The sequence below is a fragment of the Lepus europaeus genome, chromosome 14 (assembly GCF_033115175.1).
Source record: "Lepus europaeus isolate LE1 chromosome 14, mLepTim1.pri, whole genome shotgun sequence".
NCBI classification, from domain to species: domain Eukaryota; kingdom Metazoa; phylum Chordata; class Mammalia; order Lagomorpha; family Leporidae; genus Lepus; species Lepus europaeus.
Window position 1 is genome coordinate 85,472,354 of NC_084840.1, and position 16,715 is coordinate 85,489,068.

Consider the following 16,715-nt stretch of genomic DNA (forward strand, 5'->3'; position numbering starts at 1 on the left):
CAAAGTCTCAGACATCACCATGGACATGCAGTACCCTAAAAGGAGATTCAGAATTCTTTTTGAACAAGAAGGAAAAGAACATTGGTAGAAAACTGTTAAATATATGGAAAAATGCTAAGATGCATTGTGATAAACAGAGAGTACAAAAGCAGTTTTAGGAGTTGAGAGATTTAGAGTCTTGCAGGTTTAGAGCAAGGAAGATGCTGGGTAACTTTGGAAGTCTGATCTTTCTCAGGGTATAACACAAATAAGCACCCAAAAAAACCATAATAGAATCAATCTCAGAGCAGATGGTTATGACAAATTTGCTTACGCAGGAGTTTACTGAAACATAGGAGTTTACTTGTCCACTCCTCTTTTGAAAAAGACAAGAAGACCTTAACATTTGAGGCTCTCTGAACTATAAATCTCTTAGTAAAGAAGTCTTACTCTAAGGCCTTACTCTAAATGGTTTTGCTTGTATGATACATACCCTGACACTAGATACTTATATCTAGTAACACATGTAGGTCCAGTACACAATACTTGCACATAAGACAAGACAAACATCACAAATTTGTTTAGAGGTTAAAATAAAGTATCATGAAGCTTCAAAATGCTTGAAGCACCTTCATTAGGGATAAATCACAAAGACGTGGCATTTGAGCTACACATTGAAGTATAGTTTGGAATCAGACAGATATGAGATTGGGAAATATTCCAGCTGGTCAGAATGGAGTGAGCAAAAATGTAGATGCATGAAATCATAGGGTGTATCTTATTGCATAATCCTGCTGGGTTACATGATAGAATATCTGTAAGAGAATTGTAGGTGTGTACGGTATTCAATTCCTGAAATATACAGGATCTCAAATGGTGCATTGGTTAGAAAGGCAAATGGCTTTAAATAACAACAATAACAAAAAGAAAAGGGGCCAGCGCGGTGGCATAGCCGTAGCCAGTAAAGCCACTGCCTGCAGCTCTGGCATCCTGTATGAGTGCCAGTTGGAGTTCTGGCTGCTCCTCTTCCAATCCATCTCTCTGCTATGGCCTGGGAAAGCAGTGGAAGATGGCCCAAGTGCTTTGGACTCTGCACCCACATGGGAGACCTGGAAGAAGCTCCTGGCTCCTGGGTTCAGATCAGTGCAGCTTTGGCAGTTGCTGCCATCTGGGGAGTGAACCAGTGGATAGAAGGTCTCTCTCTCTCTCTCTCTCTCTCTCTCACTGTAACTGTGCCTCTCAAATAAATAAATCAATAAGTAAATCTTTCACAAAAAAAGGATAAGAATCCAACCACAAATGGACTAAACAAAAAAGTTATTTCTTAAAGCAAAAATGAATATGTGGGTAGGTGATTTCTGTTGTTAGTTTGCTTCTTTGGTAATGCTCCTTGGATCTCAGATTCATTTCCTAGGCTTCATCTACCAGTCTTTGGGCGTGAGCTTGTATTTCTAATCATTGATATCTTGTAACTTAAAATGGTTGCTGGACTTGAAGCATCCTGTCCATTTACTAGGTGGTACCAAGAAAAATCGGCAGGGCAAAGGGATAGGCCAGTCACAGAGATATAATTGATAAAGGAAAGGAAAGCCATCAAACTTTCTCAATAGGCTGCCCTAATTTGCCAATACTGCTTGATGTATTGAGAACTTAATGGGAGGGAGGTTGTTAGCTGATTACTTAGCCTCATTCTGTAGGAATGCAGAAAAAGGAAGAATGGAAATAGGTACTGATTGAGTCAAATAAAGACATATGTCACCAATCCTGAATAAAGCAGTTCAGACCTGTAGTGTCAGTCAATAAATGGTTAAGTAGTTGAATGGTAGTATCATGATTATGTTTCAGAAATATGTTGCTAAGAAGCAAGTGTAGAGTAGATGGAGTGATGCTGGATTACAAGCCAGGAGACAAGCTGTCAGGTTCTTCTTTAGATCAAGTGAGACATGATGGGGTTTGCTAAAAACATAGAAAAAGAAGTGGTAATTTTATTTATATTCAGATGAGAAAACCATTGAATCAACCAGATGTTTGGGAAAGTTCACCTTAATGAGGCTAGGAAGAATAAAAACGGAGAGTCCAAGCCAGCCGAGGCCCAATACCTGCTTTTCCTGTGGAGTAGCATAAACATCGTGAAATCCTCCCGTAAAATACTATAAACCAACCATGGTAGTAATAAAATAATTGTGGAATATTTAATAAGTGCAATGAACACTTTACCTGATGACCTCTCTTACCATAGAAGTATTTTTTAAATGAACACAGAAAGCATAGGAGGATTAAATGTTTGTCCAATAGTAAGAGATCTAGAAAATGGTAGAATCAGGTGAGGAACCCAGGCATCAGTGATTCAGATACCTGAGGTCTGACTCCTTTTATGTACTTCCTATGTGGGAACACATGCACACCAAATATAGATACCAAAGGGACCCCCATTTCTCCAACTAAAGAACAAGAAAGCTGTGATTTACATGAGTTGATAACCCCATTGGTGACTGGGTAGCTGACAATATGCAATTAGTTGCAGATAACCACCACAGTCCACCTTATTGCTCACAGCTTTAGCTTAAACCATCTATGTCTGTTTCTTGAGTCACACCACCTGGCCTGAATGCATTTGCTCTCATTCGTCAGCACTACCTTTCCTTTTCCTAGCCCGCCCTTGCTCATGGGAAACTCCACGTTGTTTGCTCAGTAGCTAAGGGGTGCAACTTCTTCCTGATCCCAAAAGTAAGACTGTCTTGGTGCAGCTTCTTCATACTTCTAGGACAGAATCTGCAATGGGATCTCCCAACTCCTCTGGCCAGATAAGAATCTTGTCTCTTCCCCTACATAAGCTGGGAGAGATTATACCAAAATGGCGAACATCTCTTACAATGACATATGTGTTTTCTCCTAATTTCTTCTGTGTTATTACTAATTATACTACAATCTTCCTTTTATCTTGTTACTTCATGTTCTGGTTGAAAAGATTGACACATAGGAAAATTAACTGATTTCCCCAGATGCTCATAAAACCTAGCAAGAGCTCATTGGAAGCCACCACCCTAGACACAGGACCACAACTCACGTGCTATTTCTCCTCCTGACATAACATGCTGCCCTCGCTGGCCATTTCATCTGTGAGGCAGGATGTTGCCAAGTCTGATAATTGCATAGTAAATTCTATATGAACACTTGGAAGCTGTGTCTTCCTGAAAATTACATGGTAAATAATTACATTTGTAGGGAACAAATAATTCAACTATTCGTTACCATGTCAAATGCAATTTTAAGATCTGATGAGGCAAATCTTGTTTAGGAGATGAAAACAGAAGATATAAACCAGATAATTGCAAAGTGATTAAACAGGAAGTATCATGCGTGTATGATTAATGCAAAATGTGCAGATAGGCACAGGGGAGGATTGGACAGGGAGTGAGCTGGAATATTCCCCGTGATATGCATGTGGCTGATGATCTCAGCATTAGCAGCAGCAGCAGAATTCACTAAAAGGCACAACCTCTAATTCGCTCAGAACTTCACAGGCCATGCAAGATGGTTTTATTCATGTGCCTGATGTATTTGTGACACACTTTTACCTATTCTTACTATTTTGTTCTCTCTGTTTCTTAGTTTCCCCATGAACCCTCTTTTCCTTTCCAGTATTGTTCTACCTCTACTCTTCTTTATTCTGTGCAAGTTAGTAGAAATTTTTCTCCCAGAAACTCCCACCTCATCATCTATTTGTTTGTAAAGATTTATTTTATTTATTTGAAAGACAGAGTTACAGAGAGAGGTAGAGACAGAGAGAGAGAGAGATCTTCCATCTGCTGGTTCACTCCCCAGATGGCCACAATGGCTGGAGCTGCACCGATCCGAAGCCAGGAGTCTGGGTCTCCCATGTGGGTGCTGGGGCCCAAGGACTTGGGCCATCTTCTACTGCTTTTCCAAGCTATAGCAGAGAGCTGGATCGGAAGAGGAGCAGCCAGGACTAGAACTGGTGCCTATATGGGATGCCGGCGTTTCAGGCCAGGGCTTTAACACTCTGTGCCACAGCGCTGGCCCTCTCATCATCTATTTGAATAAAAGGAAAGGCTTCTTGATATCACCCTTTCATGAATATTCTTCAATCTTTCCATAAGTAGGGAGAATGTCCTTAAGTCTACAAAGGTACCTCAGAACGTTTGTGAAAGGTGGAATTAAAAAGTTCATTTTGATGCAACAATGAAATCTGTGCATATAAGGAGTGTTCAAAAGGTTCATGAAAAATGGGTGTCATGACGAAACGATGCATGAGTCTCAATAGAATGCACTAAAATACAGTTACCCTTTCATTCTGTTTCTCCTGAATTTTTGGCAGGAAATAGCTGTGGCCTCCTGACTGTAAGATGATGCTGGGGCCTTCAGGACCTTCTTGAGCTTCTTCATGATCCTCAGTTCTTAGCCACCTGCTAGCAGTGTCGGTCCTCCAGTCTGCTCTGGTCAGTGGTGGAGCAGGTACAGATGCACAGCTTGCTGCACTCCACTCTGCTGTAGTCCCTTCATCCCCAGTTTTGTCTGTCCAGCAGTTCTCCCAATACTTCCCATTCTGAGTCTTTAGGAAATGAAGCATCACAGTACAGACGAAAGCCCTATGTCCTCTACAACCTCATAACAAGCAAGAGTTAGACTTAGAAAAAAAAAAAATTGTGGGTCATTGCATTCCCCAGGGATGGAGTGAGATCAATTAACCATGCACAGAAATCAATATCAGAATGTTTTGTCCAGCCTCAGAACACTGTCAGTTGGTAACAAAATAGGGTCCCTATTTTTGGAAAATGAGAGCCAATGAGGTTATATGGCTTGGAAGACAACATCTGATATCTACAAATGTGTCAGAGTGAAAAGGGTTAGGGGAGGCGGGGAGAGATAGCTGTGGGCTTAGATGGCTGGACTTTGAGAAAGATCGCCTTGAAGACTCAGACGTTGACTGACAGGCGTGACCGTGTGAAAAGGGCCTGCTAAAAGCCAGGGATTGGGTACCCAAGTCCACATCCCATGATTTAACTCCAGAAGTGATGGCATGACTCTCATTCCATCAGAGAGACTGAGTACTGGGTGAGAGGATTGCCGCATCACTCTCCATGGTAGGCTGCCAGGAGGAGGCTCTCCTCAAACTTTGGCCACCAAATTTTGGGCCAAGGTTTTCTTAATTTTATAATTATATTCTCTCTCTTGTCAGTGTCTCCTACCGTAGCAACTTTGGGCATAATATATGTATTGTTTATTTTAAATTTGTATTTCTAGATGGAATTTTCTCCTAAGATCCAGATTTATTTAACATTTTGATAGTGTCTAGAGGAATGTTCAAAATTGGCTCTCAGCCTCAAACTGTTTTCTTTATGTTGTAACTACCTGGAGGCAGCCATTTGGCCTAGTGGTTAAGACACACATCCTCCACATTGGAATGCCTGTATCCTGTAAATTTCTAGCTCTAGCCTTTGACTGCAGTTGCCTGCTAATGAAGACACTGGGAGGCAACTCAGATGAGTGGGCTCCTGCCATTCATAGGAAAAATCTGGACTGAATTTTCTGCTCCTGGCTTTGGCCTGGCCCAGCCCCAGCCATTATAGGCACTTGACGAATGAACCAGCAGATGGGAGCTTTCTCATCTCTCTCTCCCTCTCTCTCTCTCTCATGCATGCACAAAAGAAAAAATACATATGTAAGTTATAACCCTCCAGTGTACTAATACCTTCATGTGTAACCGTTCACACCATCCACATGTAAAGCTGTTCACATGTAAAAATCCCCTTTTCCTTTTCCAATCCATCAGCCAGTACTACGAGTATTACATTCAGAAAATATCTTAAGTCCACACTTAAGCTCTGCTACCACAATTCCAAGGAAAATGCTTAGCTTTTTGACGTTTCTTTTAATTCATAACTGGTAAATGTTTCTCTGTATATTCACAAAATTTCCAAAGACAAGAAAGAGGCAGATATATACATCAGAGAACCAAGAGGAAATTTACTCCTTTAAAGAATATATATCGTTATTTTTTTTACTTATTAAAAAGGCAGGGGCTGTCACTGCGGTGTAGCAGGTAAAGCTGCCGCCTGCAGTGCTGGCGTCCGATATGGGCTCCGGTTCTAGTCCTGGCTGCTCCACTTCTGAAGCAGCTCTCTGCTATGGCCTGGGAAAGCAGTAAAAGATGGCCCAAGTCCTTGGGCCCCTGTACCCGCAAGAGAGACCCAGAAGAAGCTCCTGACTCCTGATTTTAGATTGGTGCAGCTCTGGCCATTGTGGCCATTTGGGGAGTGAACCAGTGGATGGAAGACCTCTCTGTCTCTACCTCTCTCCATAACTCTGTCTTTCAAATAAATAAAATAAATCTTTTAAAAAAAAAGGCAGAGAAAGAGAGAAGAAGGAGGAGGAGGAGGAGGAGGAGGAGGAGAAAGAGAAAGAGAAAGAAAGAGAAAGAGAAAGAGAAAGAGAAAGAGAAAGAGAAAGAGAAAGAGAAAGAGAAAGGGAGATAGAGAGATCTCCCCTCTTCTATGTCACTCTTCAAGTGTCTGCAACAGCCAGGAGCCAGGAATTCTACCCAGTCTCCCCTACTGGTGTCAGAAGCCTAAATATTTGAGCCATCATCTACTGCTTTGCAGGGTAAACACTAGCAGGAACCTGGAATCTGAAGTGGAACTAGAACTCAAGCTCAGGCACTCTGTATGGACGTAGGTGTCCCAAGCAGCATCTTAACCATTGAATCAAATGCTCACCTCTGATAATTTTGCTTCTTGACTGTACTTAAGTTTTGATTAAGAAAAGAGTTGAGGCTTTTAACTACATTGAAACATGTAGGGTCTGGCATTGTGGCTCAATGGGTTAAGCTGCCTTCTGTGATGCCAGCATCCCATACATGTGCTGATTTGAGACTTAGCTGCTCCACTTCTGATCCAGCTGCCTGCTAATGCACCTGGGAAATCAGCAGAAGATGGTCCAAGTGATTGAGACCCTGTAACCACATGGAGGACCTGGATGAAGTCCCTGGCTCCTGACTCCTGGATCCTGGCTCCTGGATCCTGGCTTTGGCCTGTCCCAGGCCTAGTCATTGTGGTCATTTGGGACGTAAATCAGAAGATGGGCGATCTCTCGTTGTGTCTGTCTCTTTCCTCTCTGTAACTTTCCTTTGAAACAAAGAAAAATAAATCATTTTTTAAAGAGTTATTTATTTATTTGAAAGTAAGAGTTACAGAGAGAGAGAGAGAGAGAGAGGGAGAGAGAGAGAGACACAGAAATCTTCCAACCACTGGTTCACTCCCCAAATTACTACAATGGCCGGCGCTGGGCCAGTCTGAAGCTAAGAGTCAGGAACTTCCTCTGAGTCTCTTTTGTGGGTGCAGGGGCCCAAAAACTTGGGCCATCCCCCACTGCTTTTCCAGGCACATCAGCAGGGATCTGGATAGGAAGTAGAGCAGCTGGGACTCAAACCAGTGTCCATATGGGATGCTGGCAAAGTAGACAGCAACTTTACCCACTAGCCACAGCATGAGCCCCCGTAAAAATAAATCTTAAAAAAGAAAAAAAATGGGGCCAGCGCTGTGGCTCACTTGGTTAATCCTTCACTTGCGGCACCGGCATCCCATATGGGCACCAGTTCTAGTCCCAGTTGCTCCTCTTCCAGTCTAGCTCCCTGCTGTGGCCCAGGAGGGCAGTGAAAGATGGCCCAGGTCCTTGGGCCCTGCACCCGCATGGGAGACCAGGAGAAGCACCTGGCTCCTGGCTTCGGATCAGCACAGCATGCTGGCCATGGTAGCCGTATTGGGGGTGAACCAATGGAAGGAAGACTTTTCTCTCTGTCTCTCTCTCTCATTGTCTAACTCTATCTGTCAAATAAATAAATTTTAAAAAAGGGAAAAAAGAACAAAGAAATATGCAGTATTTACAGGGACAATGTCAAAACTGTTTATTATTATTAAAAAATATGGAGTAAAGAAAGATTAGAGTGAGAAAGGTTGTTATCTACTGTGGAACTATATGTATACATATTGTATGGCCCTAAACTAAATAGATTAATGTACATACATAAGAAGTTGTGAGCGGCTGGATGTGTGTTTCATTTCTAATCTATGTGCCCATTTGACTGGGTCATGGGGTACCCAGATATTTGTTTAAACCTTATACTCTGTGTTAGTGCTGTGGTGAGAGTAACATTTGCATCCGCGGATTGAGTTTAGCAGAATGGCTCTGCAATGTGAATGGGCCTTGTCCAATCAGTTGAAGTGCTAAACAGAATGATGGACTGACTCTGCCTTGGGAGAGCAGAATCCTTCCTGGCTGACAGCCTTAGTACTGAGACATTAAGTTTTCTCTCCCTTTGAACTCGAACTGAAATTTCAGATTCTTGGCTTTCTCTCTTTCAAATATATACATTCAAAATATATGTCTTTATATTATATATAAAATTAGTATCTATTGGTTCTGTTCTCTGCGGAATCTTCAGTGAATCAATGCACTATAAAATTTTTGCCAAATTCCTTAGTCTTTCTTTGCACCAGCATTGCCTCAGTGTAAAATATGTATTGTATTATATTGCACATTTTTAATAAGGAGTTTAGAGGAAAGGGTGTTTAACATGCTACATAACACATGTGATTCTATGTTCATGGAATGAGTTCTCAACATGGCCCCTCCTCCTCCCCACCTTACCTTGAGGGTCTCCAGCTCCATGTTTAGACACAAGAGGAAATCTGGGCATGGGCTCTGCATGGCAACACTCATGGTTTGGTCTGTGCCTTGTCATAGTCCTTTCTAGACAGTGGCTCAGCATGAGCCATTCTTAAAGCACTGTGAAATATTTTAGTGGGCAGCATTTTCAGAAGAGATAAATGATGGGCTCCAGCTGATGTGTGAAGGGAGATGGGACTGGGAGTGCTCTAAGTGGTTTCTGAACCGCTGGAGCGTGAGTCCTGCCTGTGAGGAAGCACTCCCTGATAGATCATTAGCACTCCCCTAACTCTTTCCAGGACAATAATATTGACTTCACATTAGATAAACATGAATCTTCTAAACAAGAGGTGAACACACAGGAATCAGCCTCCCTTCCGTGCTGTGCAGGAAAAAGGCAGTGGGACACAGTCCATAGAGTTTAATTTTAACTGTAATTACCTTTCCTGGTGAAGTGAGCGAGAGTAACAAATGAAGCTGCTGTACCACACTGAGCTCTGGGGAGGAGAATAAAAAGGGGTCACTCCCTCCACAGGACCAATTTCTGTTTTCAACAAAACCCATTATTAACAAATCAGAGCTATTAGAGGAGTCTTTGTACATCTTTGCTTTATTGGGAAAAAAAAATAAACATTCAAAACAGGAGAGAGGCTGGTCAGTTGTGAGAAGATCAAAGTTAACTCCAGGAATGTCCTTCAAGAGCCTGTGTGCTACTGGCTAGTGCAATGGTGAAAATGACAAAGCCCCCTACCCTTCAAACCTCTTTTGCAGTCTCTGAAGTCCAAGTGCAGAGAGAAGCTTTACCGGAGTCTTCCCCATGGATGTCGTGCCATTTTATCAGTCCCCTTTTAAAGCTCATTTTCTAAAATAAATCACAATTACCCAACAACTGTGAGTTCAATTGTTAGGAAGGGTGCATATCCAAACCAAACAAGTGAGTCACAAAGGGGACGGTTTGTATTGCAAGATAATTCATTTTAAAGAAGCATACACTTCCAGAGGCCAGTGCTGTGGCACAGTGGGTTAAAGCGCTGGCCTGAGGCGCCAGCGTCCTATATGGGCACCGGTTCTAGTCCCGGCTGCTCCTTTTCTGATCCAGCTCTCTGCTGTGGTCTGGGAAAGCAGTAGAAGATGGTCCAAGTCCTTGGGCCCCTGCACCAGCATAGGATACCCGGAAGAAGCTTCTCTCTCCTGGCTTCGGATCGGCGCAGCTCCGACCGTTGCAGCCATCTGGGGAGTGACCAAAGGATGGAAGACTCTCTCTCTCTCTCTCCCTCTCTCCCTCTCTCTCTTTCTCCCTCTCTCCCTCTCTCCCTCTCTCTACCTCTCTCTGTAACTCTTTCACATAAATAAAATAAATCTTAAAAAAAAAATAAATAAAAAGGAAGCATACACTTCCAATAACAAGGTTTCCCTCGGTTTTTAAGATGAATCTACTGGGGACCATCACCGTGGTGTAGAAGCAGATTAAGCCTCTGCCTGCTGCACAGACATCCCATATGGGCAACCTGTTTGTGTCACTGATATTCCTCTTCCAATTCAACTCTCTTCTCACAGCCTGGGAAAGCAGTGGAAGATGGCCCAGGGGGCTAGCACTGCTGTGCAGTAAGTTAAAGCCCCGGCTTGCAGCGCCAGCATACCTTATAGGCACCGGTTCGAGTCCCAGTTAATCCACTTTTGATCCAGCTCCCTGTTCATGCACCTGGGAAAGCAATATGGCTCAAGTCCTTGGGTCCCTGAACCCACATGGGAGACCTGGGAAAAGCTCCTGGCTCCTGGCTTCAGAACAGCTAAACTCCAGCCATTGCGGCCACTTGGAGAATAAACCAGCAGATGGAAGATCTTCCTCTGTGTGTGTGTGTGTGTGTCTACTTTTAAGATTATAAATCTTAAAAAAAAATTAATAGAAGATGGCTCAACTGCTTGGGCCCCTGCATCCACATGAGAGACCCAGAAGAAGCTTCTGGCTTTTGACTTTGGATTGGCCCAGCTCCAGCTGTTGTGGCCATTTAGGGAGTGAGCCAGTGGATGGAAGACCTTTTCTCTCTGTCTCTCCCTCTCTCTGTCTGTAGCTATACCTCTCCAATAAATAAATAATCTTTAAAATGAATCCAGTGTTAAAAAACTTGATTTAAATACAATCTGTCCATGTCTCCAAATGTAAAATAATTTCTTTTAATAGTTCACCTTGAAAAATGGCAGTGGCTCGCAAGATGGCATGAGCATGAAAATCCCCTTGGAAACCTGAAGTCACTAATTTGTGATGAAATGCATCAGTGTTACAGTGCTGCTTTGCAGGAAAACTCAGCAAACACAATCACCAACAAGGGAGTAACACAGCCAATTGAAAGTCCACTATAGTGCACCATTTGCTTCAAAAATCACACTGTGCATAATGCGGTTGTCAGGTAACACATTAAAGTTAATAGGGATAACCTGACCTGTAGAGGGGTCAGTGCTCCCAATAGAAAAGAAAATGCATCGGCCATGGGCAAGAGAGATTCTTTTTTAAAAAAAAAAAAACTACGTTCTTCTCTATTCTCCATTGCAGTGCCTTCAAATACAATCATAACCCATTGAAAGCAGCCCTTGGTCATATTAATTAATTTAATCATGATTTAATAAAACAGTAACTAGTTATTACTTGTCTGTGAACATGTCCCTGGTTATGGGAATGGGTTTCTGGAAGCAAGAAGGTTTAATGAACATATTGATTTCTTTTGCTCTTTAACAAATCACTGAAATTTCACTACCTTAAAATAATATAAATTGATTATCTTACAGTTCTATAGGTCAGAGTTTCAACATGGAACCTACTGAATTAAGCATCACAGGGTTGGTGTGCATCTAGAGGTATCCTGAATTTCAATGCAAGTTTTCTTCATGTTCCCAAAATCAAGCCTGTGCAAATAATAAAACATGAAACCTATAGGAAAGGCAATTAGCAACAGGAGTGGGACGTGAGAATAGCATAAATAAAATAAGAAGAGCAGGAGTGTGGTGACCGCTGACGAAGTAAGCTAGGTATTCCCAAGATTCATAAATAAATATTTAATTTATTTTTAACATTTTCCACCATAAAACATTTTGGAGTTCATTAATCCTGCATACAAACTCCTTGGTTCGAACAGAGGTATGGGGTGATCATAAAATAATACAGGGGCATGATCATGGGTCAGGCACTGAACAGGCACTGAAGTGCCTGTCCTTCTGCAATACACCCATTGCTTCTCCTCTTCCACATCACACTCACCTATGGAAGTTCACAGCCCTGTTCACTTTTCTATCCATAGCCTACTACCTCTCCATCTCCCACATTAATTTCTGACAAGAATGTCTCCAATCACATGTTCATTACAGCACAATTCACAACAGCTAAGATACAGAGTCAACCCAGATGTCTGTCAACTGAAGACTGGATAAAGTAATTAGGATATATGTACACCATGGAATACTATACAGAAGTAAAAAAATGAAATTCTGTCATTTGCAACAAAATGGATGCAACTGGAAAGCATTATACTTAGTGAAATGAGCCAGTGCCAAAAAGGAAAAGAAAAAAAACATGTGTTCTCCTTGATCTGTGGTAACTAATAGAATACTTAAAAGATAATCTACAGGAGTGAAACTGACACTTTGAGATACTTGAGGAATAGGTTTTTTTTTTCTCTTCATACTATTTGTGGAACTCTTTTTTTTGACAGGCAGAGTGGACAGTGAGAGAGAGAGACAGAGAGAAAGGTCTTCCTTTGCCATTGGTTCACCCTCCAATGGCCACCGTGGCCAGTGCGCTGCGGCCGGCGCACCACACTAATCTGAAGGCAGGAGCCAGGTGCTTCTCCTGGTCTCCCACGGGGTGCAGGGCCCAAGGACTTGGGCCATCCTTCACTGCACTCCTGGGCCATGTGTATAAAGTTAATTGAAAATAGATCTTTATAAAAACTAAGATTGGGAATAAGAGAGGGATGAGGCAAAAGGGTGGGAAAGTGGGTAGAAGTTGGAAAGAATCATTATGTTCCTAAATTTGTGTATATTAATTGATGAAGTTTGTATAACTTAAATAAAAGTTTCTAGATTAAAAAAAAAAAAAGAAACAGCCTATGGAAAGTCGTTGAAACTGGTTTTACAGTTCTGCAGCGTTTACTGACCCCAACACAGTGATGCCTAGCATGTTGCCTGCCAAAATGAAGTAAATTCCTTCCTCCAACCAAGAATAGCTCATGTCTCTCTCCACCCAATGTCCCTACTTTCCTGCGCCAAGTTACCTGGGGTAGGGGCTGGAAGGAAGCTTACAGTAATATTTAGGGGGCAAGACTATGGCCCCTGATTAATCTAGGGTTTCTTCTCTCCAGTCCAGACTTGCTACTCTCCAGGGCTGACCCACTGCCCTCATCCTCCTGGGAGTAGTGCCTGAAGCCCTCTTGAGTGAGAGCTATGGTTCTCAAGCTTTTCATAGATTAATGTCTATTATTTCTGAGACAAATACTACAGCAAATTCTTAAGCAAAAATTGAATGCAAAGCAAACTGATTAGTCTTTGTTTTTTTTTTCCTTTTTTTTTTCTTTAGTAAATATAAATTTCCAAAGTACAGTTTATGGATTACAATGGCTTTCTACCCCTGATAATTTCCCTCCCATCTCCCACTCCCTCTCCCATTCCATTCACATCAAGATTCATTTTCAATCATCTTTATATGCAGAAGATCGATTTAGTATATAATTAGTAAAGATTTAATCAGTTTGCACCCACACAGAACATAAAGTGTAAAATACTGTTTGAGTACTAGTTATAGCATTACTTCACATTGAACAACACATTAAGGACAGAGATCCCACATGAGGAGTAAGTACACAGTGACTCCTGTTGTTGACTTAACAATTTGACACTCTTGTTTATGGCATCAGTAATCTCCCTAGGCTCTAGTCATGAGTTGACAAGGCTATGGAAGCCTTTTGAGTTTGCCGACTTCAATCTTATTCCAACAGGGTCATAGTCAAAGTGGAAGTTCTCTCCTCCCTTCAGAGAAGGGTACCTCCTTCTTTGATGGCCCCGTTCTTTCTACTGGGATCTCACTCACAGAGAACTTTCCTTTAGGTCGTCTTCTTTTTTTTTTTCTTTTTTCCAGAGTGTCTTGGCTTTCCATGCCTAAAATACTGTCATGGGCTCTTCAGCCAGATCTGAATGCCTTAAGGGCTCATTCTGAGGCCAGAGTGTTGTTTAGGACATCTGCCATTCTATGAGTCTACTGTGTATCCTGCTTCCCATGTTGGATCGTTCTCTCCCTTTTTGATTCTATCAGTTAGTATTAGCAGACACTAGTCTTGTTTGTGTGATGCCTTGACTCTTAGACATATCAGTGTGATCAATTGTGAGCTGAAATTGATCACTTGGACTAATGAGATGGCATTGGTACATGCCACCTTGATGGGATTGTATTGGAATCCCCTGGCACGTTTGTAACTCCACCATTTGGGGCAAGTCCGATTGAGCATGTCCCAAATTGTACATCTCCTCCCTCTCTTATTCCCACTCTTATATTTAACAGGGATCACTTTTCAGTTAAAATTTAAACACCTAAGAATAATTGTGTGTTAATTATAGAGTTTAACCAATAGTACTAGAACAAAAATAATACTAAAATGGATAAAGTATTACATTGTACATCAACAGTCAGGACAAGAGCTTATCAAGTCACTGTTTCTCATAGTCTTTGCACACTAAAATATTTTCATCCATTTCTCATACTTTAATGATAGCTATATGGGTACAGAATTCCAAGTTAAAAGTCATTTGCTTATAACATCCACAATTAATTCTGAGCTACACTACTTCCAGTTTCTTTGTGTGATCTCTTCTCCAAACTAGAGTCTCCCCAGAACTTAGAAATTATTTAGTTTACCGCTGAATTTCTGAAATTTTATAATTATGTGCCCTCATTTTGTCTCTTGCTTTCAGTGTGTTGAGAACTCAAAATGGCCTTTAACAATTTATTTGAGAGGGAGAAAGACAGACACAGAGACAGACAGAACAGCATGGAGAGCTCCCATCTGCTGGCTCATTCCCCAAATGGTCATAATGGCTGGGGCTGCCCCAAGGCCAGAGCCAGGAAGCAGAAATGCAATCTAGGTTTCCCACAAGGGTGGAAAGAATCAGTCACTTGAACCATGACTGCTGCCTCCAAGAGAATGTATTGGCAGGAAACTGGAATCAAGAATAGGGGCTGGGATGCAAACCAAGGCACTCTGATGTGGGACACGGATACTTAACCACTGAGCTATATGCACACTCCCTCAAAAGGCCCTTTCAGGTGAAAACTCAGGTTCTTAATATTTGGGCCTTATATAAGACTACTAGCTTCATTTCTAACCCTTTCTTGGCATACCTTTTCTGGAGTTGCTACTAGATAACTCTTGGACTTCTGTATTGCTCATTTAATTTTAATAAATTTTCTGTTGTTTTTCTTTTATCCTCTGTATGATATTTCCTTTAATTTTCTCTATCAAATTTTAAATTCCCACAGATGTTTCTAATATTCTCACTGTTCTTTTACTTTTCTCATCTTGTTCAGCTCGTTTCTCTAAACATACAGTTAGAGTTCTCTTGTCTCTTTCTTATTTTCTTTGGTGTGTGTGCCAGAGTGTCTTTCACTTTAATAAGGTCTTTCTTTTCATGTATATTTACCTTTGATTTTCTAAGGGGAGGAACTAAACGTTGATTGAAAGTTCTGTGTCTGCGGGAACAGCTTTTTCAATATCTGGACTTCGCAGTTAGGTTGATTAGAGTTGTTTAGGAGTTCCTGAAAACATAGTACTTGAAGTTCTCCCTTGAGCCATTCAGTTCCTTCCTCAGAGAACAATCTTTATAATCACCTCCTTGAGGAACATTTGTGTGACGACTGTATGCTGAAATTAGAGTACGGGAAAGCAGCTGGCGATGCTACCATTTGTGGCACAAGCTTCTACTTAACCTCTCCACAACCCCTACACTTTCTGGTGACTCTGAGCACAGAGAAATCTCCTTTCTGGTTTCTCTTAAGCATCATCTTTCAGTCTCCATCTGCCTCAGCCATCTCCTAGACAACACAGGGTTCTGCTAGCGACTTGCCTTTTTGTCCATCAACACATCCTCCATGTGGGAGTTTTCAGCTTAAGTTTTCATCGGTTTGCAGACGTAGTTATCTTCTTTCCATCAGCTTAGCTTAAATCTCTTACCACATACTCTGTTCCAATATTTGGCTAATTTTTGTAAATTTCAGCTTTTTAAATTTTGACTATAATGTGACTATCACAAGAAAGAGATAGAAAATATAAGTCTATGTGGAAACAATGGTTTCCAAAGTGTTGTTACTGCACTCATAATACAGTGCAACCTGTTTGCCTCTAAATCCGTATCTCTCACAAAATAATGTCTTCTAAGTTTAGCAACTCCAGATTGATGGAGGTACTCTATACATTTATTTTCAAAGAAATACAGCAGGACACTAGTGATGGTGGTGAACACCATATAATTTAACCTATTTATTTCATGAAAGAGGAAAAAAAGATTCAGAGAAGTTAAATGGCAACTTCAATCAATTAGCTGATGATTGACAGATTCCAAACATGAATATCTGATGATCCAAATAATCCAACCTGCCCTCTCTCATATCTTTGATTAGTATAAACTTCAATTATGTTTTCCCAAGATTTCATTTTTTAAAAGGAATCAAGCCTATCACATAAAAGGAAATAATTAGACTAAGGGAAATATTGTAAGTTTTCAAATAAGAACAACTTTTTTTTTGCCTCTCCACCCTATCTATTTTATTTGAAAGACCATCATTTCAAAGTACAGTTATTTGCTAAATAAAATCATTGACTTCCCTAAAGACATGAAAAGTAGAATTACAAGATAAACATAGACTCTTCATATAGCTATCATTAAATTGGTCTTTAAATACGGAATTAAGCATTTTAAAGAATTCTTAGGTGACCACTAATAGTCCTTCATAACCATCTATCTTCATATTCATGTTTTCTTCTCCCTGACCAACCATTCAGATAAGGAACAGT